The sequence below is a fragment of the Equus przewalskii genome, chromosome 14 (genome assembly GCF_037783145.1).
Source record: "Equus przewalskii isolate Varuska chromosome 14, EquPr2, whole genome shotgun sequence".
Classification (NCBI taxonomy): Eukaryota; Metazoa; Chordata; class Mammalia; order Perissodactyla; family Equidae; genus Equus; species Equus przewalskii.
The window spans coordinates 81,110,717-81,136,865 of record NC_091844.1 but is presented as its reverse complement, the minus strand read 5'-3'; the positions used below and the strand labels follow the sequence as shown (position 1 = coordinate 81,136,865).

The 26,149-nt window shown below is 43.7% G+C and overlaps 1 long non-coding RNA gene across 1 annotated transcript; it reads left to right on the top strand.

Annotated features, from left to right (window-relative positions):
- The first annotated feature begins 594 nt into the window (after window positions 1–594).
- On the top strand, window positions 595–7,389 carry LOC139075831 (uncharacterized). Its single transcript, XR_011526713.1, has 4 exons — window positions 595–708; window positions 1,693–1,890; window positions 4,293–4,408; window positions 4,906–7,389. It is a non-coding gene; the product is annotated as an uncharacterized lncRNA (long non-coding RNA).
- The last annotated feature ends 18,760 nt before the right edge of the window (window positions 7,390–26,149 follow it).

Here is a 26,149-nt window from a genome sequence, read left to right as displayed (position 1 = left end):
CTCAAGCAGGATCTGCCAGGAACTATGAAGGATATGAGACAGAGCAGGAGACTGGAAGGAGCTCCCAGCACACAGGGATCAACCAAGGGCACAGGCAGTGTGGAAGTGCTGCCGAAGGAGCAGATGCCAAAGGTCGGAGGAACAGAGGCGGCGTCCTGCTGAAGATGCAGGCTAGACTGCGCTGAAAGGGGCTTTCTCCTGAGCCTTGAAGAATGACTATATTTGGAGGAGGGAAGAAAATGGCTACACAGGCATTCCAGGCAGGAGGAAAAGTGTGAACAGATGCACAGTGGTGGGAAAACTGAACCCCAAGGTGAGATTTGATACAGAATATGTGAAAACTTTTGTCTGTTTCCTTTGAGGAACGTATTCCAAAAATGTGTGGTGGGTAGAAAAATAAAGCCAGCAGTATATTAGCACATTAATCACAGCATATTCCCTCGAAGAAAAGTGAGAGCACAGCTATTTTCTGAGAAACTGAATGATGTTAAACTAGCCTTGGGCACTTTCCATTTTGAAAATCCCCTCAGTGTTGGTCAAGCCTCACCAGCCTGGCCCCTGGGCATTATGACATCCACTACTCAGCCTGGTGGCGGGGGCGCCGCACCACCTGGGTCCTGCTGCCAGCTCTGCCTAACCACCTCAGACGATCCTCAGGAAAGTTGAGTCCAGAGGGAAGAAGACCACAGGAGGCCCAGAGAAAAGGAAGTGAGTTTTAGGGCTTGGGTCTAGTCCCCTCGCCAAATGGCAGCCCGCACAAGGGACAGGGTGTGGGACGTGGAGTTGCACGGACCCAAGATTAGAGCTGGACTCTGTCTCTCCCAGCTGTGTAGGTTTAGATAAGTCACCTTAAGCTCTTGGAACCGCAGTCTCCTTATCTCTGAAATGGGGATAGTAATTCTGCCTTCCAGATTAGATGTCGGAATCATAGGAAGTAACGGAGGAAAAGCAAGCAGCCTGGTACCTAGACAATAGTAGAGGCTGGAAAAATATTAGTTTCCTTTGCCATCTCCTGAATAGTTAGAATGAGGCAATCATATAAAAAAATTAATTAGAATTTTTCCTACCCTCAAAATGCTCAAGTTCTCTTAAAATGGAATGCGATTATTTTTAATCAGCTGAGTGGGATCCAGCATGACTTCATAGTCTTGTGAACCTAATTGAAACACATCCAGCCCTTATTGCTGTGAATTGGAGAGCTGCAGGCTGATCTGAACTCTCAGTGACCCCGGCACGAATGACCGTTTCATCGACTCTGCCTGGGGAGGGGCCTCAGAGGCCTGAAAGGCAGACCCGGCAAGGACAGCCAAGGAGCTCAGCTCCTTCTGTGGGCGACGTTGAGTCAACAACATTTTAGCTTTTCAATAATGAGTTCCTGGCACCTCAGAGGCAACATGGGCCTCCTCCTTCCCTATGGAGATATTCCTCTCTCTTGCACATGACCTCTTTATTTTACTGTCTGACTCTCTCGAGTTTATCTTTGTGTGATTTCCAACTCCTAATTGCATTTCCTGGGGTGAGCTATCTACCTTCATTGGGCCTTTCGCAGAACGTTACTGAATATTCCAGTTGTTCTCAGGTGCCCATGAGTAGCCTTGGTTTCCTAGGTTTGAGAGTGACCCTTACGGCTTTACCCCCTTATCCCTGAGCAGGAGAGAGAAGCCGGGTGAGTGATTCCAAATAACTTTGCAGGTGTCACTCTTCACCTCCCTGAGATGAAAATTCGGGGTTCCTATTTTATACAAAACAAGCTTGAGATGATGCCAGGAGTGTGGGAAGATGCCAAGATGGTGGAAGCTGTTGAGTACTGGGGTCTTCTCGATAAACTGAGGCTTGGAGAAGTCTGAATGGCACACCTGGTGAGAAAGGTCTGCGGGCAGCAGGATTCAGGTAGGTGTGATCCCACATCCAGGACCCCCTTTGCCTATCTCACACCTACTTCGAGGGCCTCCCGAAGGAAGAGAAAGAAAGAGTGACTTTAAGAAGTATTCAAGGTTGTAGAATTCACTAAGGCATGAGAGGCATGAAGTGCTACATCACACGTTTCTCAGTGCTGGATCACTGTGCAAAAGCCTCAAACTATGGTGTTATAAAACCCCGGAATCATCAGGGCAGCCTAATGGCTTGGATTCTCCAGGGAGAGAAAGCCCTTGGCTCTGCGACAAAGGCCTTAAATCCCCTATACTTAAAATGTGCCCTAAATTTGCATTTTAGCTCTGTCTCTTTAGTTCTTTTGCGATTTAACATGGAAATGAAAGCACAAGTTCCTCGGGGATTTTTCTAATCTGGTTGCAAATAGCAGATCACCAAATTCACTAGCTTCTGTGTGTTTGGACCTGGTTATCATGGCCTATAAATCCTTGCAAATCCCACTTCAGGGACTCGGGCAAAAATAGCAAGTGAGGTCAGTCCCCAAAGGGGAAAAAAGAGCCCTTGTCATCTAAATAGAAGGAGTCCAATCATTTTTTAAATGTAAAGTTAAGAAATGCCTTACTGTTTCTCATATCTGTGTTTGCGGCTACACCGCTTAATCTTTCATTCACTCACTAAATGGATTATAAATGTCCACTGCGAGCCGGATGCCAGGGAGGGATTAGATGCCAGGAGCAGATTTGCTGTGAAGCTAATGAGGCTTAAGCTTCAGGGCCCCTCACTGCACTCCTGGCCTCTTCCAAGCCCTGGGGAGGGTCCGAACAATGTGTTCACGTGGTCACAAGTTTTTGTAAAATATGTCTATGTGTAAAGAGGGCCCCTCTTTGCATTGCTAAGGCTTCAGTTTGCATGAAACCTGAATGTGCCAGTGGTCCTTCCCCAAGAATAGCCTCAGTCTTGTGGGAGGGACCTTCACGTCAACAAATGAATTCCCAAGTATATGGGAGAAACTAGGTTAGAGGCCCTGCAGGGTGCGGTGGGACATGGCGGGGAGCCCCCACCTGCCGAGCAGACTGTGGAGAGCGCTGGAGCTTGGGATGCGATTCTGCTTCTACCTCACCTGGGTGTGCTGTAGTTCAGTCCCAGTGCTGACCCTGGAGATAGAAGAGTTAAAGGCTTAGGCCTGCACAGGTCTGCCCTTACTCCAGAAGTCAGCTGCACTTTGGGGTCCCCAGGCCACCTGCATCTGACCTAATGGCTATAAACTTGGGGATTCCCACGGACCTCTCATGTTCAAAATAACAATTTGCAGAACTCAGGAGAATGCTATATTTATGATTACGGTTTTATTACAAAGGATACACATAGCGTGAGCTCTGGAAGTGCAGACACTCTTTGCCTTCTCCTTGTGAAAGCGGGGCACGTCAACCTCCCTGCCCAGCCATGTGCACACCACCCAGGAAGCCCCCTCCCCTTCCCGGCTCCTCCTCACCAGGAGTGTCTGTGTGTTTGGCAGAGGGAAGAGCTAGGGTTCTTGATTTGGGGTTCTGGTCCCTGGGTGACATCCTCTGCCCTCCTGGTAGCTACTTGCCATGCCAGCATTCTCTGCTCAAATCTACAGTTGTCTTAACTCAATTAGGTGGCTCAGAAGGAAAACACGCAGGATTTTCTGCTCCCTGATTGAGCCTCAATGCTCTTAATCCTCTGCTCAGGTTGCTGAAAACTTCTAGAACTCTCAAAGGAGAGTGAGGGCAAGGGACCTCTCATGCTGTCGCACTCATTGTCCCTCTCTAACAAAAAGTACAGAGAGGGGAAATGTAGACCATTTCCACCTGATATGCCCTCTTTCTTCTCTCTCCCCATCTCCTTCCCACCTTCCTCTGGTCTGAGAAGGGTGAGCTGCCATTTCCCCTGTATCATGTCCTCCGTCTATCCAGGAGCAGCAAAACTTATGCCTTTCCACTCCCAGGCAGGATCTCTGTTCCTTTACTCTGCAGCAAACCCTAAGAGGTGGTTCCTGAGAGGTGGACCTTTCCCAGCTCATCAAGCATCCCCCATCCAGATGCCCCATGATCCTATCTTGCATATCAGAGGCATCCCTTCTTTTCTTTTCATTTTTTAAGCTAATTTTTTATTTTGAGATAATGGTAAATTCATGTGCAATTGTAAGAAATAATACAGAGAGATTTTGTGGCTTATTCTGTACTCAGTTTTCCCCCCAAGGGTAACATCTCAGAAGACTATAGTACAGTATTACAACCAGGACCTTGACATTGATACAGAAATGATCAAAATATAGAGCAACTCCACCACCACCAGGATCCCTCCTGTTGCCCTTTTATAGCTACACCCAATTCCTTTGCACTCCTTTTCCTTCCCTAACCTCTAGCAACCGTTAACCTGTTCTCCATTTGCATTAGGAAAGCTGCTGCAAACACTGTGCACAGGTTTTAGTGTGGATCGAAGCCTTCACTACTGTGGGACAAACACAGACATCCAGCCCTTCTGGAAGAAGTCCTAAGCTCCCCTTTGGAAGGTGGGCCTCTTGAGCAACCATGGCAACCATGGGACACTAAGGACTCAGAAAATGATAGATAACGTCTGAAAAATTCAGAATATTGCCCTGTCAGACATATAGGAAGGCTGATAACACAGTTATTTCCTATTTTAGGAAACATGCCTCCTGCCTTTGTTTTCTTAGGTAGAGTTGTGGTTCCTTTACAGCAAACCCTAAGAGGTGGTCCTTGATGCAATAACAAATATTTGTATGCATAACTGTACATAAATCATTTTGCTCTCAGGGCTGCTTTTCAAGCACATGTAAGCAGCCAGGGTCCAAGGTCCCTGGAGAGAGCAAGCTTGGTAAGACACGTTTGTTCTTCACATGACATGGGAGGTCCTCACTGCCGTGTCCAGACTGGCACCCTCACACCAAGCTTTCAGGGAGAGGAGAGCAGCCAAAGGAGTTTGGAGTCCTTCTTTTTTCAGAGCTCTGATCACTAGTGTGTGTATATATGCTTTATTTTTTTCCAGTTCAAGGGACTGAAGGAGAAGCAGGAGACTGCACCAGTCACTGAGTGCCTAGTAATTGCTGTGGTAAGGAATATGTTGAACAAGAAGATAGGTCCGAACATCAGTGGAATTCCTATCTATGGAAACTCCTTCTATAGGAGAACTGGGTCTCTTGATATGTTCCTAATAACCTTCTCTTATGACCTATGTCCCCCTCCTTTTCTGGAGCCCTAATCTCTCCAGCATGTCTGGATATTGAGTATGTCAGACCCAACAGAATTAGCCCTTTCTCAACTCATTTAGACATTCTTCTTTCCTCTCACTTTTTAGAGACAATGTGTGTAGAAAGAGTCGTGGAAAAGATTTAACTCTCTGATCTCCTTCTTACTCCCTCTTTTCCTAGATCACAGGTAGTGTAAAATTCACATTTCAAAATGACACAGGATCAGCTTCTCGGAGAAAAATTTACAGATCAGCATCTTCACATGGTATATTTTGATGGTGTGTATTCTTTTGCTTTTGTTTGGGGAACAGCTTGCATATGGTAAAGGATCCAGATTCTCAGGTATAGAGTTGGAGGGATTTTTCACATACGCAGATACCTGTGTAGCCATCACTCAGTCAAGAAGATGCAGAGCATTTCCATCATCCTGGATGCTCCTTCCTAGTCAATATTCACTCTCTCAAGGTTAGTACTATTCTGATTTCTACATGACGAGAAGATTTTAAATTTAGGTTTAAACTAAAGGTAAAACTTTATAGCAAAATGAATGTACAGTAACCAATAAAAAGACGAACATGTTTTAAAATAAAAAAGTCTTTCAGATTTAGTATTTGGTAAGGTTGGAAAAAGAAGCTTATGTCCAAATGGGTGAGCCACGTCCACTGGGATCTCATGAGTCCAACAATGACAGATTTATTGCATCTCTTTACTCTCACATTTAGTGACAAACCTACTATGTGCCAGTCACTCTGGCAGATGCTGTTCTGAGGGCTTTAAATATATCAACTCCTTTAATCCTGAACACAGCCCTTTGAGGTGGGTATTGCTGTTTCCATTTTAAAGATGAGGAAAGTGAGACAAAGAGAAGTGCAGTAGGTAGTCAAGATCACACAGCCAGAGTAGAGTAGAGCCACAGACATGACACCTGTGTGGTGTGGTTTCATAGAATCTGTGATGGGAGACAGAATTCAGCAGGGCCATAGAAGAGAGGAATTCTCTCAGAAAAGGAGTGGCGATTGAGGATAGAGAATTGAGGCTCGACGAATGAACAAGGGAGAAAGGCTGAAGGGTTGGTGGTGGTATTTTAGTTTCAAAAAAAAGCAAAGAGGGATAAAACAACAAGGCCACTGGGAGAATTATGAGTAGTTGACTGGAGCTTGACTGGAGCTCGACATTGACATTAAAGGGAAGGTGCCGTGATAAATAACCCAGGGACCAGATTCCCAGGGCCTTGTACGATGCACTACGCTGTCTGGAAATGAATCCCCAGGCGCCTGGAAGACCCTGAGGAGTGTTAAGTATGACCTAATGTGATCAGATTTGCGTTTTGTAGAAGTGTTAAAGGAAGTATGGGAGGCAGTGAGGTTAGAGGCAGGGGGACCATTTATCAGGGTCACAACATTTGAGGCAGATGAAGGAGAGAGCGTGATCTAGAATCATTCTCAGTTTTTTGGGTTACTTGACTTGGTGGTTGATGGCAATGCAAGGTGGCAGCAGGATAGAAGCAAGGGGAAAGGTCATGTGGGATTCCCCGATAGAGTTATGTACAGGCTATTGGCTCTCTGGGACTTGAGCTTGGGAGAAGGATGGCTCTGGTGGGTAGATGTGAGAGTCATAAGTTTAGAGAGAGAGACTGAAGCCATGGGAGTGAATGAGACTCCTTAAAATGCAGAGGTACAGCAGCCAGTCAGAGCAGAAATCCAGGTGTGTCACCAGCTTATCGGGGATGCAGAGAAAAAGGAGCCTGGAAGAAAATTCTGGAAGGAATTGTCAGAGAGGCAGGAGGAAAACAAGACATGAGGTCTTTCACCAAAACCAAGGGAGAAGGAGTTTTAAGGAAGGAGGACGAAATGCCAACTGCCGTAAAGAGGTCCCCTATGGTGAGGGGTGGACCAGCCTGAGCAGTGGTTCTCTCTCAGAGAAGATGAGCTGCATATGCCATTTTCATCCTCAAAAAGAGATTTGTCTCTTTTATTATTAACATGATTCTCTGACTGATGTTTCTAATCCAAATATGACATTTTTCTTTACAAATGTAAATAGCATATTGAATGATACCAAGGTGGATGGTGCCACTGCACAGCCAGGGCACGCAGGCTCGTGTGATGACGCTCAGGTCCCATGTGAGTACATATGCCCAGAATTGTGGAAATGTGTGTGATGCAGCAGCCGGCATTTCAGAAATAAATGAATGAATCAACAGAACTCCAACCAACAACTCAATACCCAGAATTTTCAAATTCCCCCAATCTTATTGGAAATCAATAAAACTTTCCTAATTAGCTGCAATAAGGCTTTTCTTTTGAGAACATAAATTCGTGGTCTTGTGGAACCGGCTTCTACTTGTTTAAAGAGAGTTATTGAAATGCAAGGAGGGTGGTGGGCGTCTGTGTCTCTCTTTTCAGAAAGGAACCTCCGAGTCCCCGGCTGACCCGAGCTAATGAGGCTTGGGCTGGTGAGTCATCTCCCAGCCTGGACTCGGAGATGTTATCAGATTCATTAGGTCCCTCCAGCGCCTGCAGCAGCCATAGAAAGGCCATTAGCTCAGCCACGTGCCCTCCCTCTTTACCCCCGTGACCTGTTCTACCTCTAATTTAATATTCGCAGGCATGCTGGGCATTTGTTCCTAAAATGTGTTATTCTACATGCAAATGCTCTTCGATCAGCTTGACAGGGAACCAAAAGCACCATGTACTTATTTGGTTTAGCAAAGCTGTAACTGGAACACGTCTCTGCAGAGTGTGTTTAAGAATGACCCTGAGTGTGTCTTTTTTTCTGCAGAGAAATTATGGCCACATTTGTAATGATTCTTTCCAACTTGGAACTCTGCTGAGAGGCAGCCCATTCATTCTCAGCCAGCTCTCTGGTCCTGGGCCGGGGCCCCGAGGCAAGCTGTAGGTGACTTGTCTGGAAGCGTTTTCACCTTGTGGGGCTGCTTCTGTTTTGTTGCCCAGCTGGCAGGAGATGTGGTTGTGGACACCGGGAAATTGCACGCTTCTCTCCATCACTTAGATGAGCAGCGGGCAAGCGTCTCTCTTTCGTCAGACAGCCGAGGAAACCTCCTGCTAGACCACACATGCCCTGGTCGCACCTCCCCTGGGGCCCGGAGCAAAATTGTTCAGCTGCTGAAAGGAAAAGCGTTTTCCTTTCTTTCGCTCTGCAGGGTCCGGAGCCGTGTGGGAGTCTGAGCGGTTGTCTAAACTGGACTGCTATCCGCTGTTCACTGGTTTCCACTGTGCTGTCAGCTCAGAGGGGTCTCAGATGGGGACTACAGACTGGGCTGCAAATGAGAAAAATAAGGCTGGAGTTGTGTGTTATCTGGAGAGCTGGACAGATCTGGTTTAAAGGTCCAGGCTGTATTTTGCTGTTCTATTCTGTCCGTATTCCTGCCGTTGACATGCCTTAGATTTAATGAGAAGATGGTGATAACAGATCATGTGCTTTTTGGTCATTATTTGCATGTCATGGTTGGTTGATCCGTGGTTAACCTCCTCTCTTGCCCTGTCCCCTTCTCATGAAAAAGGTAATAACCCTATGTGTGTCCTCAGACTCTCCAGACATGGATTTCACAGATTGTGTGAAATTGTGGAGACTGAGATTGGTGGAAAGAATCTGGAATTTGAAACTATGTAGGCACGGTTTGCAAAGGTGGCTTCCCCACTTACCAGTCCTTTGGATTTAGGCAACTCTCTTCAGTTCACTGAGCATCAGTTTGCTCATCCATGAAGTGGGGATGACTCACGTTTACCCTGTGAGAGAAAATACGTATCTCAAGAGCCTAGCACAGTGCCTGGGGCTTGGCAGATAATTGAGTCCTTCGAGGACCTCCCCAGAGCACTGGAGCAGAGTGAGGGTATGGGCCCAGCCCCTGGAAAGTCTCCCTCTGCGCCTGGAAGAGCTGCCGTCTTCCAGAGAAGGTTGGTGAACAGAGACTGGCTTTCCATTCAATTCAGTCTGGACACAGGAGCTAGACTAATAAAATAGTAGCAGCGAACACTGAGCTAGCTACTATGTGCTCCTCTCAGATCTTACGTCTATAACCCATTTAACATTCACACAACCTTATGAAGTAGGTCTTATTATCATCCTTTTTCTACATGTGAGGAAACGGAATCTCAGGGAAATGGAACTACTAGCTAAAGTTCGCATAATTAGCAAGCAGTGCAATTAGCCTCGAATCCAGGCAGGCTGGCTCCAGAGACCCAACTCCACCACCACACTACGCTGCCTCTCCTAATACAGTCTCCAAAAGAATCTCTAAAACAGTCGCAGGGCCCTATTTTTGTTGCAGAATACACTACATGCCAGAGTGAAAACCTGCTACTCATATCAGGATCTTGGCCCCTCAGCCCACTACTCAGGACGCATGGATAAAAGGCCTTCCCCTCTGATGTCTCTGTGCAGCACGTCCCCTGGGTACGCGTGCATGTTGCTGAAGCCACAGGACGCGGGTAGTCCAGTATCCTGACTAGACTTCCATTTGGCTGTAGTTATGAAGCCTGTGTCCTAAAACACAAGAGAATGGCACAGTCTGGGATTGACAAGTGGTTCTTCCTTTTTTTTTATGCTATGCAGAGTTTTCTTTTCCAAATCTTGTGCAAAGAGCTGTAATTATAAATCATCAAAAAAAAAAAAAAAAAAGAGCGAGAGAGAGAAAAAGGAAAATAAGCTACACCTGCAAACATTTAATTGTCCCTGTAAATTAAGAGGTATGAAATGACTTGTTCTTCCGTCTAGTGCCCATTTTCCTAAGTATATTTTCGTGAAGAGTAGTCGAAAGCCCTCCCTGGAGAAATTCTCATCTAATTTTATGAGCTAAAGGGGGAATTGGGGTGGGTTTTTCTCAAAAGTTATCTGGCTTTCTGCCTCCACCTTCTTCCAGACCCTGACTTCTTCATTTAGCATGCCCCAGGTCCTGATGAGTGGGCGCAGGTGTGTGTATGTGTGTGTGTTTGTGTGTGTGTATGTGAGTGAGTGTATATACGTGCATGTGAGTGTACGTGTGCATGTGTGTGTGGGACGAAGGGGTGGTTTAAAGAGCGCTGACAGGATTCAACGTGGAGATATTCTAGGAGCTGGTGTGGCTGTGACCTTGACTGCGATCTGGCCTCATTAATGGCCTTCTCCCTTGATTCGGTTATCTCAGAGCCCAAGTTTGGTACTGCTCCACCCCTAATCTCAGTCTCAGAGGCTTTGCCTTCACAGCCTACGATGTGCAGGAGGAAAGGAGTGTGTCGTGCTCTTTCAACAGAAAGACTAATGCACTCACAGGCCGAGCACAGGTCCATAGTCTCTTTATCCACAGTTTCAAAACCCAACAAGCTCTGAAAACTGAGAGCTTTTTTGTAACTCATACCTGACCTGAACATATTTGGCAGCAAAACCTGATGTGAACTTTTGCTATTTATAGTCCTGATTCCTCCTGTTTGGTGTAGTATTCATGTATTTTGCTGCATAAATATTAACAGGTTTGATTACGGGATGCTACCCCAGACCTCTCTGGGGCTGTCACATAATATATTGCATATGCACCTTATTACTTTTTTTAAATCTAAAAATATTCTAGATTTCATAATACATCTGGCCCCAAATATTTTGGATGAGGGATTGAAACTCGTGATCTCATTTAACCCTTGCCAATCATCTTGTGCAATAATAATAATATTCATATCAAGACCAGAAAACTGATATCAGAAAGGCTGATTAATTTGTCCAGAGTCACAAAACCTTTATGAGGAAGGCCCAGGATTAAATGTATGCTTTTCAGATTCCAAAAGACATGCCTTCTCCACTGCTGCACATGGTCTTCCCAGCTTCTTTAGGGAGGCGGGTCGTGCGTCTAAATAATGTACTCAAGGTTGAAACAGGACAATGAACAGGAACATACGCAGTGTTCTAGAAACTTGCTAGTCAAAGTGTGGTCCTTGGACCAGCAGCACTGGCATCGTCTGAGGACTTGTTAGAGATGCTGAATCTCGGGGCAGCACACCAGGACCTACTGATTCAGAATCTGCACTTTATCAAGGCCTCTCGCCACCAGGGGTTTCATCTCTATGTTGCAGTTTGAAATGGCCTGGGCTAGATATTTGGAGGAGGAAGAGACTAATGCCTCTCTTCAAAGGTCTCAGAATGCCAGAATTGTGATCTTTGGCTGGGATCACACTGCAGGGCGAAGGCTTTGCTGGGAGACAATGGGGAGAGAGAGTAATGCGATGGTTACCAGTCCAACAGTGGTTGCCAAAGAGAGATGTGTGCCCATGAAGAGAAAATAATTGCACATTTGTTCTACAAGTTCATTGCCTCAACAGTTTATTTCCCAAGATAGTGCTATTTTTCTACTTATCAAAGCAAATCCTGCAAGTGCACATTTATGTCTGGGAAAAATTCAGAAAAATAGCCCACTACATAAAAGTATCAAACCAACCTGGAGCATGATTATTAATCGCTTGCTTATCGATGGTATGGCCCCAGAGCAGTGTTCCTCAAATTTGGGACTACTGACGTTATGGATGAGATAATTCTTTGCTGTGGGGGTTGTCCTGTGCGTTGCTGAGTGTTTAGCAGCATCTGTGACCTGTGGTCTCTACCTCCTGGAGGCCAGTAGCACCAACCCCATCCGTAGTCATGAAAATCAAAAATGTCTTCAGATATTGCCAGATATCCCTGGGGCCAGGGGGTGGGTAAGGGGCACAATATCACTCTCAGTTGAGAACAATTGCCCTAAAACTTCTTTGAATTCTCTTTTTTCTATCCTTTCACCACGCTCAAGATGTGACCTCCTGGTCATTTGTCAAGGAATCAGCACTTGACTGTTATTAAGCAGAGCTCTTCAGAGAGAAGGTTTTCAAATGAATGGACAATAGGCAATACAGATAACTGACATGGTGATTACATTGAGGACAGTACCTTTTGAGAAGTGTCCTTGTCAAATGGCTATCAGTTCTCTTAACCAATTGTACTCAAGAGAGATTTATGTGCTGTGAAACTCAATCTATCTGCTCACCCTGGAATTCCTGCCTATCTGGACGGGTCATGCAGGAGTTCTTTTATAATGAAAACTCTTATTTATTTTTTTTAAGTTTTTTCCTTTTTCTCCCCAAAGCCCCCCAGTACATAGTTGTATATTCTTCGTTGTGGGTCCTTCTAGTTGTGGCATGTGGGACGCTTCCTCAGCGTGGTTTGATGAGCAGTGCCATGTCCGCGCCCAGGATTCAAACCAACGAAACACTGGGCCGCCTGCAGCGGAGCACACGAACTTAACCACTCAGCCACGGGGCCAGCCCCAAAACTCTTAGATTTTTTTAAGACACACGACTGAAAGGATTTTGGGCTGAAAGCCAGGCTGTTGAATTAAACTCCCAACAGAGGGCAGGAGGCAAGGTTAGCCTGTCTTTATGAGATGCTGAGAGGAGGGGGCTAACATCCCCAATGATGGGAGAGAACTGGGAAACATGGCTTCTGTCTTGAGGCTGATTCTGGCTCATAAAGATTGTGCATAGCTCATGGCTCTCAAATGTCTACTGGAGAAAGCCCTGGGGAAAAATGATCTTCATTCTCCTGCAGGGAGGGCTATGAAATCAAAAGGGCAAGACTCTAATTGAAAGAGTCCCCAAAGCCATAATTTCTGGAGGAAAACAACATTTTCTTGCCGCTTTAATAGTTCCTGCATGGGGCTGGCTCCGTGGCCGAGTGGTTAAGTTCATGCGCTCCGCTTCAGAGGCCCAGGGTTCGGATCCTGGGTGTGGACATGGCACCACTTGTCAGGCCACGTTGAGGCAGCATCCCACATCCCACAACTAGAAGGACCTGCAACTAAGATATACAACTGTGTACAGGGTGGGGTCTGGGGAGATAAAGCAGGAAAAAAAAAAAAAAGATTGACAACAGTTGTTAGCCCAGGTGCCAATCCTTAAAAAAAAAAAAAAGTTCCTGCAAAACCAATAGTCATTACTGGAGTCACCAGAGGAGGAGCAATAGTGGGACCAACGCACTAGCAGCAGAGCATCAATTTGAACATTGAGGGCATCAGGGACTATGGTGGAAAAGAGGTCCCTAAGGCAAACTCAGCAGGAACCACTCCACATGCAGAGATTCTATGACAATACTGGGTGGAATCATCAAGTCAACTGTTCTCTCCAAAATGTGTGTCTCACTCTCCTAGATTCCTACTCAAACTAGAGTGGGAGAAACTAGGCTTACATGTTCAAACACAAGTAACCAGTACCCTGCACTTATGCAGGGGACGTGGCAGAAAGAAGACACCTTTCCTGTCTTATGGAACTCACAGTCTAATGACTCATAATAACCAGGTTCCAATTGGATGCTAAATACGTAGCTCATGTGTAACTTATTAGCTGATTGGATGTGAAAATGGCGATCAGAAGTTTGGGGGCATGTTACTGCGATGCTCCCATCGCTGGTCCCCTCTGTCTCCTCTCTTTGCTCTCTGCTCATTTGCATATTGCTTTGCACTGCTTGCTGCCATCACTGGGCTGAGTTAACTCTTTTGTGCCTCTTTCATGCTGGATTCTGTATTTGCTCTTTAGATTGACCTTGTCTTTCCTAGCCCCTCCCTCCATTGCCACCCAGGGCAGGTCTCAAGCTACCCAGCCTCGTGTAGGGCATTGCCACCCAAAGTGTGGTCCATGGGTCAGTTTATTACTCACCTGTAATGAAGTAAGTATGAAAAATCAGAGTAAGCTGCTAGAAACTTTTTCCTTTTTCAGTCTTTTTACTATTTTTTTTGCTAAGGAAGATTCGCCCTGAGCTAACATTTTTGCCAATCTTCCTCTATTTTGTATGTGGGTACTGCTGCAGCATGGCCACTGATAAGTGTTGCAGGTCCGAGCCCAGGAACCGAACCTGGGTGCTGAAGTGGATCGTGCCAAATTTAACCACTAGGCCACAGGACTGGCCCCTGCTAGAAACTTTAAATATCAACCTAACAGAACAAGCTTATAATCTAAAAATAATCTAATCTAATGTATTAGATATTAATCTAATAAAATCTAATAATAATGATACAAATCAGGCTTTTGTTTTGTATTTTCATTTCTTTCTCTATTTTTTTTGGTAATTCATTTGGAATATGCTTCACAAATTTTGGCATTCTAAGAATTGAGGAAAAACAAACTTGCTGTTTATCCACGTGGCTTGAGAAGTACTGGTCTTGGGACCTGTCTGGTTGCTAGACCCAAAACGACCTCATCCTTTGTCTTTCATGTCATCTCTCTAGTCATTCCGAGCACAGAGTGATCAAAACCACTTTTCAGAGAGGCCAGCCTAACTGCTCTCACTTACAAACCAAGTGGGTTCATGGTTAGCTCTGCTCGGGGTCTGGGAGAGGCTGGGCACTGACTCAGCCCCGTGGTGAAAGGTGAGGAGACGGTCTCCTCAGCAGAGGAAGGAAACAGAGCCCCTTCTATTTGATCTATTTGACCTGTCATCCACTCCCTCACCAGAGGAGGGGCTGCCGAGCCAACCGGGCACTTCGTGACGCTGGGCTTCGCTTCGTGACGCTGTGCTTCGGTAGATTTTGAACTCTGTCACATTCCTTGCTCACCATGCAGTGACTACAGCAGCACTCAGTGCATCACCCTACAGACTGGCAGCTCTCACGGAATGGAAATCACGAAACTGGGCACAAACATACAAATCTGAACACTCTGAATGATCTGATTGCACACCAAAATGAAGATTCCGTATAAATGTCAAAGTTTTTGTGAAAGTTAGTCAGAAAAAAAGGTTGGCAACATGAAAAATAAAAACTACTGGAAACCTTTTTCTAGAATTTTCAGTATGAAGCTACTTTTAGAAGGAAATCCTAAGAAAGATCCTGGTAGAGTGGTTCGAGGCTGTGTGGTAGAAAGGAAGCAGTGGGCGTCTAGGAGGGGCAGCGTGACACTTCCTGTCCCCGGGAGCCTGGGGAAGTCACTTGATTGCTTGGAGTCTCAGCTTCTGCATCTATGAAATGGAGGTTCTAATGTTACCTACTTCATGTTGACGTAGGATTAAGTCAGTTAGTAAAAATATGTAAATCATTTAAAATAGTCTCAGACTGACTTTAGGCATGTTGACGAAATTCTCTGAGCTTCTGTTATCCAATCTGTTAAATGGAAAAAACAGTATTCCTGAACTCAAAGCGTTGGCCTTGAAACACACCCACTGCAGTACACCTATTAGAATATTAGTTTTCTTTTTATCTGAACATTCAATTCTGAAAAGTCCTTGGAGTGTTGTGGGTTTGCCCGACACTTAGGTTATATTCTGTCTGACCAACTCCTCAGGCTACACCAGCAGGTGCCATCAAATGGCTTTCATTTTTCCAAAGTCAGTTAAAATCGAGGGAGGTTCTTAATAAGCCCATTCGTTCATTTACTCAGTTATTCATTCAGCAGATGCTGATGGAGGACCTACTTTGAGCCCGTCACTGTTCTGGGCACTTGGGATAAATGGGTGAGCAAAACAAAGACTCCTGCCTCCGGGGAGCAGATTTTGGGGGAGGGGGTTGGCCAGAGAAGGAACTTCGAACCAAATATTACCGCCTGTTAGAAAGTGGTAAGTTCTACGTCAAAAAGGAGAAGTAGTCTGGGAAGGGAAGAGTAGGAGTGGGGACGGAAGGAGACCGGGGCAGGTGCGGTATTTAATAGTGTGGTCCGGGTGGCCCTTGTGTGGAAGGTGCACTTTCAACAAAATCTTGAAGGAGATAGAAGGAATTACCAAGTAGAATCTGAAGAAAAACATTCCAGATGGAAGACACAGCAGAGCAAAGGCCCTAAGGCAGGAGCGTGTCTGCTGTGTCTGAGGGACAGCGAGGAGACCCCGGCGGCTGCAATGGGGTGGCCGAGGAGAAGGATTTACAGCCCAGCACCATGCTCTCGGCCTGTCTTCCTTGACTGGATTTTTCAGAAACTCTGGGACTCATGGAGCCTGAAAAGGACTTCCCCAATGGGCAATGGGCAGAGCCCTAGTGTCCAACCCTTCACCAAGGCCCTCCCTGCCCTCTGCCGTGTGACAGTACTGTCTAGAAGCATGCAGGTGGCGTTGCTGGACCACGTTACAGCAATGTCCTCCTCACTTGGGTTCTTATGTGCTACTAACCCGAGCTCGGCCTCTCCAAGAGCCTTCCAAGTCCTGGCCAGGGAGAATGTGGGGTCCTGCTTCCCGCGGAACTGACGGTCCCAGTGCCCTTTCTAGTCTTGTGGGAACCGCATCCGGGTTAGCAAGCTCTCCTTTCTCCACTCTTGAAACACGAAGGATTCCTGTACCTCCCTTTCCCGGACAAGTTCTGTTGCCTCGATGACCCTAGGCCGGGAGTTGCAAAGTAATGGCCAGTACTGCCTACCAGGATGTTTTGTTCGTCAGGCAGAATATTATGCGGAAAAAAAAAAGAATTTGATGGTGCTCCGGTGAGGTGAGCACGCTTCCTCTTTGGCAAGGCTCACCGGGGTCTAGTCTCTACATATTTTCGTGGCCACTGAAATGCCCAAGTTTGCAATTACAAGAGGCTGCCCATGTTGCCCTGGGAGGCAACACACCTCCCACCTCATTGGTGGCTCACCTTATTTCAGGGGACTCATGCTTATATTTCTTACTGAAATAAAATACTTAATGATAGAAAACAGAAGATATGCCACTGGTGGATGGCCCTGTCTTATTTTAAATTGCGGTCTTTTTCTCTCTAGAAGAGGGTTGTAGATCTTGGGAGGCCTGCAGAGGGCATCTCCTCTAACGCCATCAATTTAAGGATGAGGACCATGAGACACAGAGAAGTCAGCTGGCTTGCCCAAGTTCACTCAGGTGGAAGCCAAACTGGGACCAGCATCCAAACCTCCTGCCTCCAGGTCAGAACTTGTTTCACAATATTGCAACTCCAAGGCTCACTTTTTTCCTCAAGGATTTTACTTTTAATTTGTTTTTCTTCCTACCCCATTACTAGTTGTAGTTTTTCCCCTCAAGTTTTCCTATTAAGGCCAACTAGTTCATTCTGCATTCAAAATAAGTCTCATATTTGCAAGTATATATGAGGTAATGTGTAAGAGCTTGGGGAAATTTAAGGATAAATAAGAAAGAAGTTTCAATCCTCGAGACACATAATTTCTAGGAGAGGCAACCATTAAAAATACACATAAACGTACTGCAGCACGTGAAGGGGAATGCAAGGAACCGCTTACGTTGCTAAGTGCGGGGACAGGAAGGTTTGCTGAAAGAGAAGGTACAGAGAAAGGTGAGCTGGGTGGTAGGCCAAGCCAAGTTTTCATCTAATGGTTCCATTTATGAAGAAAAACTCTGTTTGGAAACTCACCTTGTCATTAAGAATTATCAGCATTCTGGGTTTCCATGTTGGTGGGAAAGGCTCTGGCTGTCATAGGAATAGGGTGTGGATATTTTAAAATGACAGCTTGAAGAAAGCCTCTCTGTTCTCCATGCAGTCTCCATTTTGGGGTCTGAACAAGAGCCCCATATTGCCTGTAAGGTGATCTCTCTCCTTGAAGTCACTCTTCATAAATCTTCCCAGAGGCCAGGGCCTCCTCTTTTAAATATATGAGGTGCCTATCAAACCAGCACAGACAGCACTATTGGAATGTACAACGCAGGACAGAACAAAAAGTTCCAGGTGAGATTAACTAGAAAATTCTCCAATGGAATATTCATCCTTCATATAGTGTTATAATACATATGTGTGACCTTGGATTAAACATAAATATAATGTTCCCAGGTGGACTTAAATGCTGTTTCCTCTGTGTTCCCACAGTATGTGTGCATGGCTCTTTTATGCAGTAATAATTCATCCAGGGTGTATTCAGCACATATGATGGCGACAGGTAATGTAGCAGATATTGAGGGTACAGAGATTTAATGAGAAACTAGCAATGTCTTCTCATTAGTATTGAACACAATATTGTAACATAACACACTGTGGGAAATGTGACAATCCCTTAAATCTAAGTGGCTACACACAATAGAAGTTTATTTCTTGGACACATAAAGTCTAACGTGAATTTCTAATCAGTCATTCAGAGATCCAGGTTCTTTCCATCTTGTGGCTCCATCAACTTCAACATCTGGCTTCCAAGTGTGGAAAGGGTGCATCTGTCTCCTAATTACCTTGGCATGGGAGTCCCCATGCCATCTCTGTTTATAGTCCATTGATCACTTTTAGATATAAAAGAGAAGCTGGGAAACAAAATCCCTGGCTGGGCAGCCACTTCCCAGCAACAACTCGACACTGTGGAAAGGCAAGAAGAATCTGGTAGATGGCTAACATCCACGCTACAGCCCTAGAACCCCTGAATTTGGTTTGGATAGAGGTTGCAATTCCCAGCTTCTCATATGTCTGGGTAGAGCCATGTGACTAAGTTCCAGCCAATGGGATATGTGGGTAAATGATACATGGCCACTTTCAAGAAACTTCTTAATCTCAGTTGTGTGCTCCTTTTCTGTTTTCTTCCTTATCCATTCCTCTACTCTATTGGAAGTAACAGCAGGAGTCCTAACCACTGTCTTGGACCTTGAGGTTGAAGCCCACATCCATGGATGGCAGAGTGAAAAGTTCAAAAATGCCTGAGGCCCTGAAAGACTTTTTGGAACAGTGAATGACCTGGACTACTTACCTCAGATTTTTATGTGAGGAAGAAATAAACGCCAATCTTTTCACAGCTTATGTTACTGTGGGACTTATTAACTACTACAACTGACCCTAACCTTCAGTGATATGTAAGTAGAGAGAAACACTGGTAAAAGGCTTGGAACTACACTGGGTTTGGAATTACGTGGGATTCTGAGAAAGTTGAGAATCGGATGTTGGTGTAATATAAGTCTCATGGCGTAGGGCAGCGGGAGGCAAATTTTTCCCATTAAGGGCCGAATAGTAAATATTTTAAGCTTTGCGGGTCATATGATTTCCGTTGCAATTACTCAACTCTGCTATTGCCCTGTGAAGGCAGCCATAGAATACGTTGTAAAGGAATGAGAATTGCTGTGTTCCAATAAAACTTTATTTCTAAAAACAGGTGGTGAGCCAAATTTGATCTGCTTAGAGGATAATCACACTGTGTTGTTTTGTCATTGGTTATGTATGAGCTCCTCAATATTTTTTTTTCAGCGATATATCCAGGTATGTAACGGAGTGCCGGGAACGGAGAATAGGTTCAACTGACATCTGTGCAATTGTCAGGGGAACGGGCTGACCCAACCCTCCAAGTGTGCTTGTTTAAATTTACTCTGGGTGCTGACGGGATAATCACCTAATTTACTCCTACCCACAGATTCCAATGTTTGATCTGTAATAGGAGCTTTCAATATCTTAACTGAAAGAAGAGACTAGTGGTTGAATATTTCTAGAAGCTTGGCAGTCAATAAAAGTGGAAAGTTTTAATCATTTGGTGGCTAAGCCTGTTGGTATTTCTCTACTAATGGACCAGAATCTGATCTGACAGCTGTCTCCCTCTTCTCTAACAGAGCATCACTACATCAAGAAAGAGGGTGTTACAGAAGTTAGGGGTATCTGTTAATGATGAAAAGCACTCTGAAATAGGGGACAGAGTTCTCATTTAGTCTCTTACTTTGCTGGGACAGAGTGTGTAGGGTAAGCCATTAATCTTTCCAAGTCTTAACGCCAGCCTCTTTAAAATGGTCACCATAGTGCTATCTACTTTAAGGCAGATTGGTAGCATATCATGGGGCTGAGTGTACAAGCCATAGGAAGATGTTTGCATGAGCTGGTACATCTTTAGGTCATACCCAATTGTCCTGAAGGCAATACATAAGAAAACACAGAAGAAAGACACATTCTAAAAGGTGGAGAGGGCAAACTGACCTTTGAAGATACATTAGGCCTTATCCATAAGAGAATTCAAATCACTGATCCACAGTTGGGAACCATACAGACAGGAAGCAATCATGTCAGGAATTCAAATGCTTAAACAAAATTGGATCTAAATGGACCAAAAGTGAGCGTTTCTCAAATGGATCTCAAATGCCTCAGATTGAGACTTTGAGCAAACATTTGGGAAACTGGCAAGAGCAGAACATCTGCAGATGTTTTCCATATACACAGTACATATTCAACAACTGAGTGAACCCAGAATACAGGAAATGCTCAGACACATAGGGAAATTGTTAAGTGGAGAGAAATCGTTTTGCTTTCCTGACACCCTCTCTCTTGTCTAAATCAATTATGAACATTCCTCTAACCCACCCATATAGGTCATAGAAACTTAAACGATCAGAACTCTGAGAAGGGCTGGAAACAGAACTATTAACTAAGCTTTTATCAGTAATTGTTATGCTTCCATTTTTCCCTTCTAAGCTTTCACTGAGAAATTTTCCCCAAAGCTATAATTACACTGAATAATGACAGAACTTATTTAATGAAGCAGAGAGGAGAAACTTTCTGAGATAGCAAAATTTGCAACCAATTAAATATTAATGGAAAATAGTCTGTCTCCAAATCCAATCTTTTCACATTCATTTTATCTCATACTTGCATTTAATCTACAGAAAGTTCCACCATCATTTGTATTACAGTTAGTGAAATAAAAAACGTATGAATAATTTCATGATTTTTCCCAAGAGCAGTTTTTCTGTACCAATTAATAAGAGGAATGAAAAAGAGGTTAAAATCAGTGTGAAGAATCTTACATTTCTAGATTATTAAGATCAGTGCTGCCAAATGGTCATCACAATGGAGATGATAACCTTTTCCTTATGCCTTTCTAACTGTTGATATATATTTTAAAGTTTTTATGTGGTAGTTGTAGAATAAACTTTTGATATTATATATGGGGAGCATCTCAATCTGAGTGATATTTCATGAATTACTCAGATAGTTTATTTCACGAACTATGTTTATGCTAGGTTGAAAATTCCCCTTTCTTTTAGTTCTGCAAATAGCATGCACAAAACCCAAACTTCGTTATCATAGAGTGATGTGAAGATTTTTACATAACAGAAGTGCACTATAAACAATATCAAGTGGGTAGACCACATACAGTAACTAAGAATTGACGGCAAAGTGCATGTGGGACCTTCAGATGTGCAGATTTCCTGGATTCCAGTGAATACCAAGGCTTGTCTGCGTTCAGGGATTCCCTCTGTCGTCTCAGTTGAACAGCCGTGCTATCTCAGGTACTATATCTTAGACAGAATTTTTGCACTTCTTGCCTTCTCATGAACCATGGGCCATGCAGTAGCTATCGGCTGCACAATCTCCTCTACATCTGTGGCACAAAATTCTTCCTCTATTATCCTCACAAAGCAGGGAAACTTAATGCTTTCATAGGTGGTGGCCATATGACTGTCTTCTGATATTTTCTATTATAGCCCATTTTGTTACAATATTAGTTCCTTGGAGTCAGGAATTCTATTTTTCTTATTTACTCTAGGTTCCCTGGTTCATTGAAGAGAGCGTGGCATAAGAAGGAAAAAATAAATATTCTTTTAATGACTTATCTGGGGTTATTTCCTGTAACTTTTGGGTTTTACAAGAGCCCTTCTGCCAAATCAGCCCTCCAACCTTGCTCATTTCTATATTAGTTTTTGTCTAGTATTTAATATTTAATAAAAAAGATTTATATAGTTACTTATTTATAAATAAATGTTATTTATTTATTTGTATTATACTTGGATTTGTCCAACTGGGAATATTCATCTTTAATTGTAAAAGGTCATCAAAGGCAAGAAATATTCCTCTCTAACCATTTCTAACACTCTAGAAAAGTGGCCAGGATCACTCATATCCAGTTACCACTGACTTGAGATAAATAGAACAAACCAATAATGGCTGAATAATGAAGACAACTCGAATCATGTTTTGCCATTTGGAGTTTGAAGGATTACAATGGGACACAGAGCTTTGAGAGTTTTTCTAAGATGCTTTCAAAAAAGGAAAATACAAAATTTGTTCATATTGTTTGTCTTGTTAGATTCAAGTGTATATAACTATTTCATTACAATCACAATGTGTTGATAGAGTACTTTGTTTTAAAAACATGATCTTCCACTGTGCACCTTGGTGTTAACATCTTATTGTCCCCTTTGTTCATAGTATTGAAATTATCTTGACATTTCTAGTAGTATCAAATATTATTCCTAATAGCATTTCTAATAGTATTTGTACCCAATAAAGTTTTTCTGACTTATACCTGTATTATTTCCTTATTTTGCCTTTCCACCTTTTCTAAAACTATTTACACTCCTCTCCCTTAAATATCCTTCAAGTTCATGTCTGCTAAACAATTCTTTTATTATCTGTGTCAAAACTCATTCCCTGAAGTAATTCAGTTCAATTTAAGGAAATGAACTGATTTAGTGCATACCCACTATGTGCCAGGCATTTTGCTGGGCACTGAGGAAATAGTGTAAAACAAAGTAGATACGACATCTGCTTTCATGAAGTAAACGAGAATCTTCTCCTAAGCCCTGGGATCAACTCCAATGTAATTATTTACCTATATAGCAAGGTTGTTACCAGGGTCAAATGAGCTTAAAAACAAAACAACAAATACCATTAATAAAAGTAGGAATAAAAAGTCATTTCGTTAACACACGCACACACACACACACACACACACGCAATCACTTCAGGGTCCCCAGAGACCCCTCCTACTCCTTTCCCTGACCATCACCTCCCTCCTCCATTCACATAGAAGACAGACTCTCCTGATGAAGGTTTAGTCCTCCAGGTCTGGCTCTTACAAGAAGGAGGAGTTGAGGATCAGTGGAGGTGCAGGGAGGGCAGTGATATCTGGGAGGTGGATGTGGAGTCTGGGGACTTCATGACAGTTTCCCGTCATCAAGAGCTCTAAACATCAGTTTAGAAATTTAAGTTTGGGACAGCCTAAGTGGCCTTTCTGGGAATGTGGCCCACTTGGGTAATCTTCTCATCAGCCACCAAGATGCCAGAAGAGAAATAAATATTATCTTTAAAAAGCTGGGGAAGAAAATACCATCAACTTAGAATTTTATACCCTGCAAAAGTATCACTCAATATTGAAAACAAAATAATTGTATTTTCATACATTAGAGGACTAGAAGCTTTACTTACTGACAGTTCTCGTTAAAGATAGTTCTACAGGACATGCTTCAGGAGGATGAAAGGTGAACCAAGGCAGGTGTAAAAGTAACCATAGTGAGTGGATATAGAAATTAGTAAAATATGTCAGGAACTATTCATTATAAAAGTAACTATTTTATATTAAAAAGTATAAAACTAAAATTCTAGATAAAATTGAAAAGTTAGTGGTGCTCAGTGGCCTTATTAAAACATGATCATTTTTGTGCATTCTGAAAAAAATCTCACATATCTTGGACTTTTAAAAAAACTGTTAGAAGAGTGTACATTTAAAAATTAAGAATAAGGAATGTGAAACTAGAATTGTGATTATAGAGTCTCAAACACTAAATGAGAAGGAAGTTTTTAAAAATCAAAATAAATCAGGGAATACAGGAATTATCATCAATACAAAGTAAGACCTGGAAAGAGAAAAAATATAAATGCTGGTTCACAGAAAACATCCTGGTAGAAGACAGTGGACAGCTCGGACCCTGGGTCTCTAAAGGTGCCAGGGGGAAGGCTAAGGCTTTTCCAACTGATGACCACTGAGGCAGCAAAGTAAAGCAAAGTAAAGCAAAGTAGAGCCAAAGTTCTGTCACATCATATTGCTGTTGAGTGCCAGACCCTGATAACGCCAGGGGATGGCTGTGCTTCCCATTCATGCAGTTTAAAAGCCTTCCAGCTCAAGAGGTGGAGGGCCTCTCCTTTAAGAATGACACCCAGGGGCCGGCTCTTTGGCCGAGTGGTTGGGTTCGTGCGCTCCGCTGCGGTGGCCCAGTGTTCGGATCCTGGGCGTGGACATGGCATCACTTGTCGGGCCACGTTGAGGCAGCGTCCCACATCCCACAACTAGAAGGACCTGCAACTAAGGTATACAACTATGTACCAGGGGGGTTTGGGAAATAAAGCAGAAAAAAAAAAAAAAAGAATGGCACCCAGTCCTAACGGATCCCTGTGCATGGTCCCAGAGTGCAATTGGAAAAGACCACCTGTGATGGTTAATTTTGGGTGTCAACTACTCGGTTGGGCCACAGTGCCAAGATATTTGGTCAAACATTATTCTGGTTGTTTCTTGTGAGACTGTTTTGGATGAGATTAACCTATAAATCAGTGGATTTTGAGTCAAGCAGACTGCCTTTTGGAATGTGGGTGGGCCTCATCTAATCAGGAAAGGCTGAATGGAACACAAGGCTGATCTCCCCAAGCAGGGGGGAATTCTGCCAGCACACAACCTTTGGACTTGAAGTGCAACACTGGCTCTTCTCTGGGTCTCCATTCTGCTGGTCCAACCTATAAATTTTGGACCTTACAGCCTCCATAATCACATGAGCCAATTCCTTAAAACAAATCTCTTTTTCTCTATGTACATGTATTACTGGTTCTGTTTCTGCAGAGAACCCTGACTATACAGCACCCAAACACCGGCTCCTGCTCCTGTTTCCACAAACTTTCCATAAAGTATGGTGTATTTGCCTTTCCTTGCTCAAAAATAGAGAAAATATAATTAACCAACACAACTAGGCAGTGGTTCTTTGTACAAACTAATGAAATGCACGTACCTTTAGCAATACTAAGAAAAAACGAGGAATATCATTGATAAACAATATTAAAAACAAAAAGGGGCAGAAAAACAGAAACAGTAGAGATTCAAAATTCAAAAGAAAATATTCTGAACAACTTTATGCCAATAGAATTCAAAAATTCAGATTGAGCCGATATTCTTCTAGAAAGAAATCATACATATATTTTAAAAACCAGAAATTGTCTAAGTAAGCTCATAACTATTACTAAATTAAATAAGTAATCAAAGTTTTCTTTCCCAAGAAATGCCAGGCTCACATGGTCTTCAGCTGAGTTTTACTAAACTTTCAGAGAATAGGTAATTCCCATGCTAAACAAATGATGCGGAGAATATAAAAAGAGAAGAGTCATCTCACTTATTTTATCAGTCACTATAATTTGAGCATTAAGACAAGAAAATTTTGATCCTTTATAAATATAGATTAAAAATCCTCAATTATACATGAAATAACCAAATCTTTTAGAGTACATGACAGGATTAGTTTTATTATCTTTAAATTGTTGTTATTGTTGTTAGTATACTCACACGTCAGTCAATTATGATTATTCTGATGGCGAGAAAGACAGATACCTCATAATGAGGCTGTGAGGGAGGAAAGCAAGCACAGGAAGTTATTGGGATACGGAAGAATAGCATCTAACCTAGTCTTTGGTGGTCAAGCGGGGATAACTGAGGCAAGTTTCTAAGGAGGAAAAGGGTTATTCAGGAAGATAAAGAATAAGGGCATTCTGGGTCAAGGGAGCAGAAAAACAGTGCACGGGGAGTGCATGGCAGGTTTGAACCACAACTAGTAGTTGGCTATGACAGGAGTAGGGCAAGAGATGAGCTAGGCTAGACCAGGACCATTGCATGGAGCGCTCCTGTCCTGGACTGGCTCCCACCTCATGTTCTGAAGTGATTTCCTCAGTAATACGGTCTTTGCTCCCATTTCCCTTGTTCCTCCAGTAACTCTTGGTGTCGCCTTAGTAGGAGAAGAGACGATGCTGTTTATTCTGTCTGTGAGTGAAGAGTGTTTTCCCATGAATCCAGAACCATTGCTTTGATTTTAGTCTTCTCTTTGCCTGCTGTGGGCCTTGCATGTGGTGGGCCCTCAACACCTCTTCACTGACTGATGGATGGCATGTTGGCACAGAGCGTGGGCAATTAATTAAGTCTGACACGTGGCCCAACTCTCTAAGGGAGAAAATCAGAAACAGGCCCAATGTGAAATGATGGAAGAATTTGAAACAAAGGACAGGCGGGGGAAGCAAACTAACTCACATCTTTAAGGCAGCGGTGGGCCAACAGGCGGGGTGCGGGGGCCTCACTCTCCTAACCAGCAGCATCACTGTACAGAGCTGAGCATCTGGATTCGGAGTCAGAGGCCTAGGCTGGAGCGCAAAGTGTTGTCAGGTAAAAAAGTGAC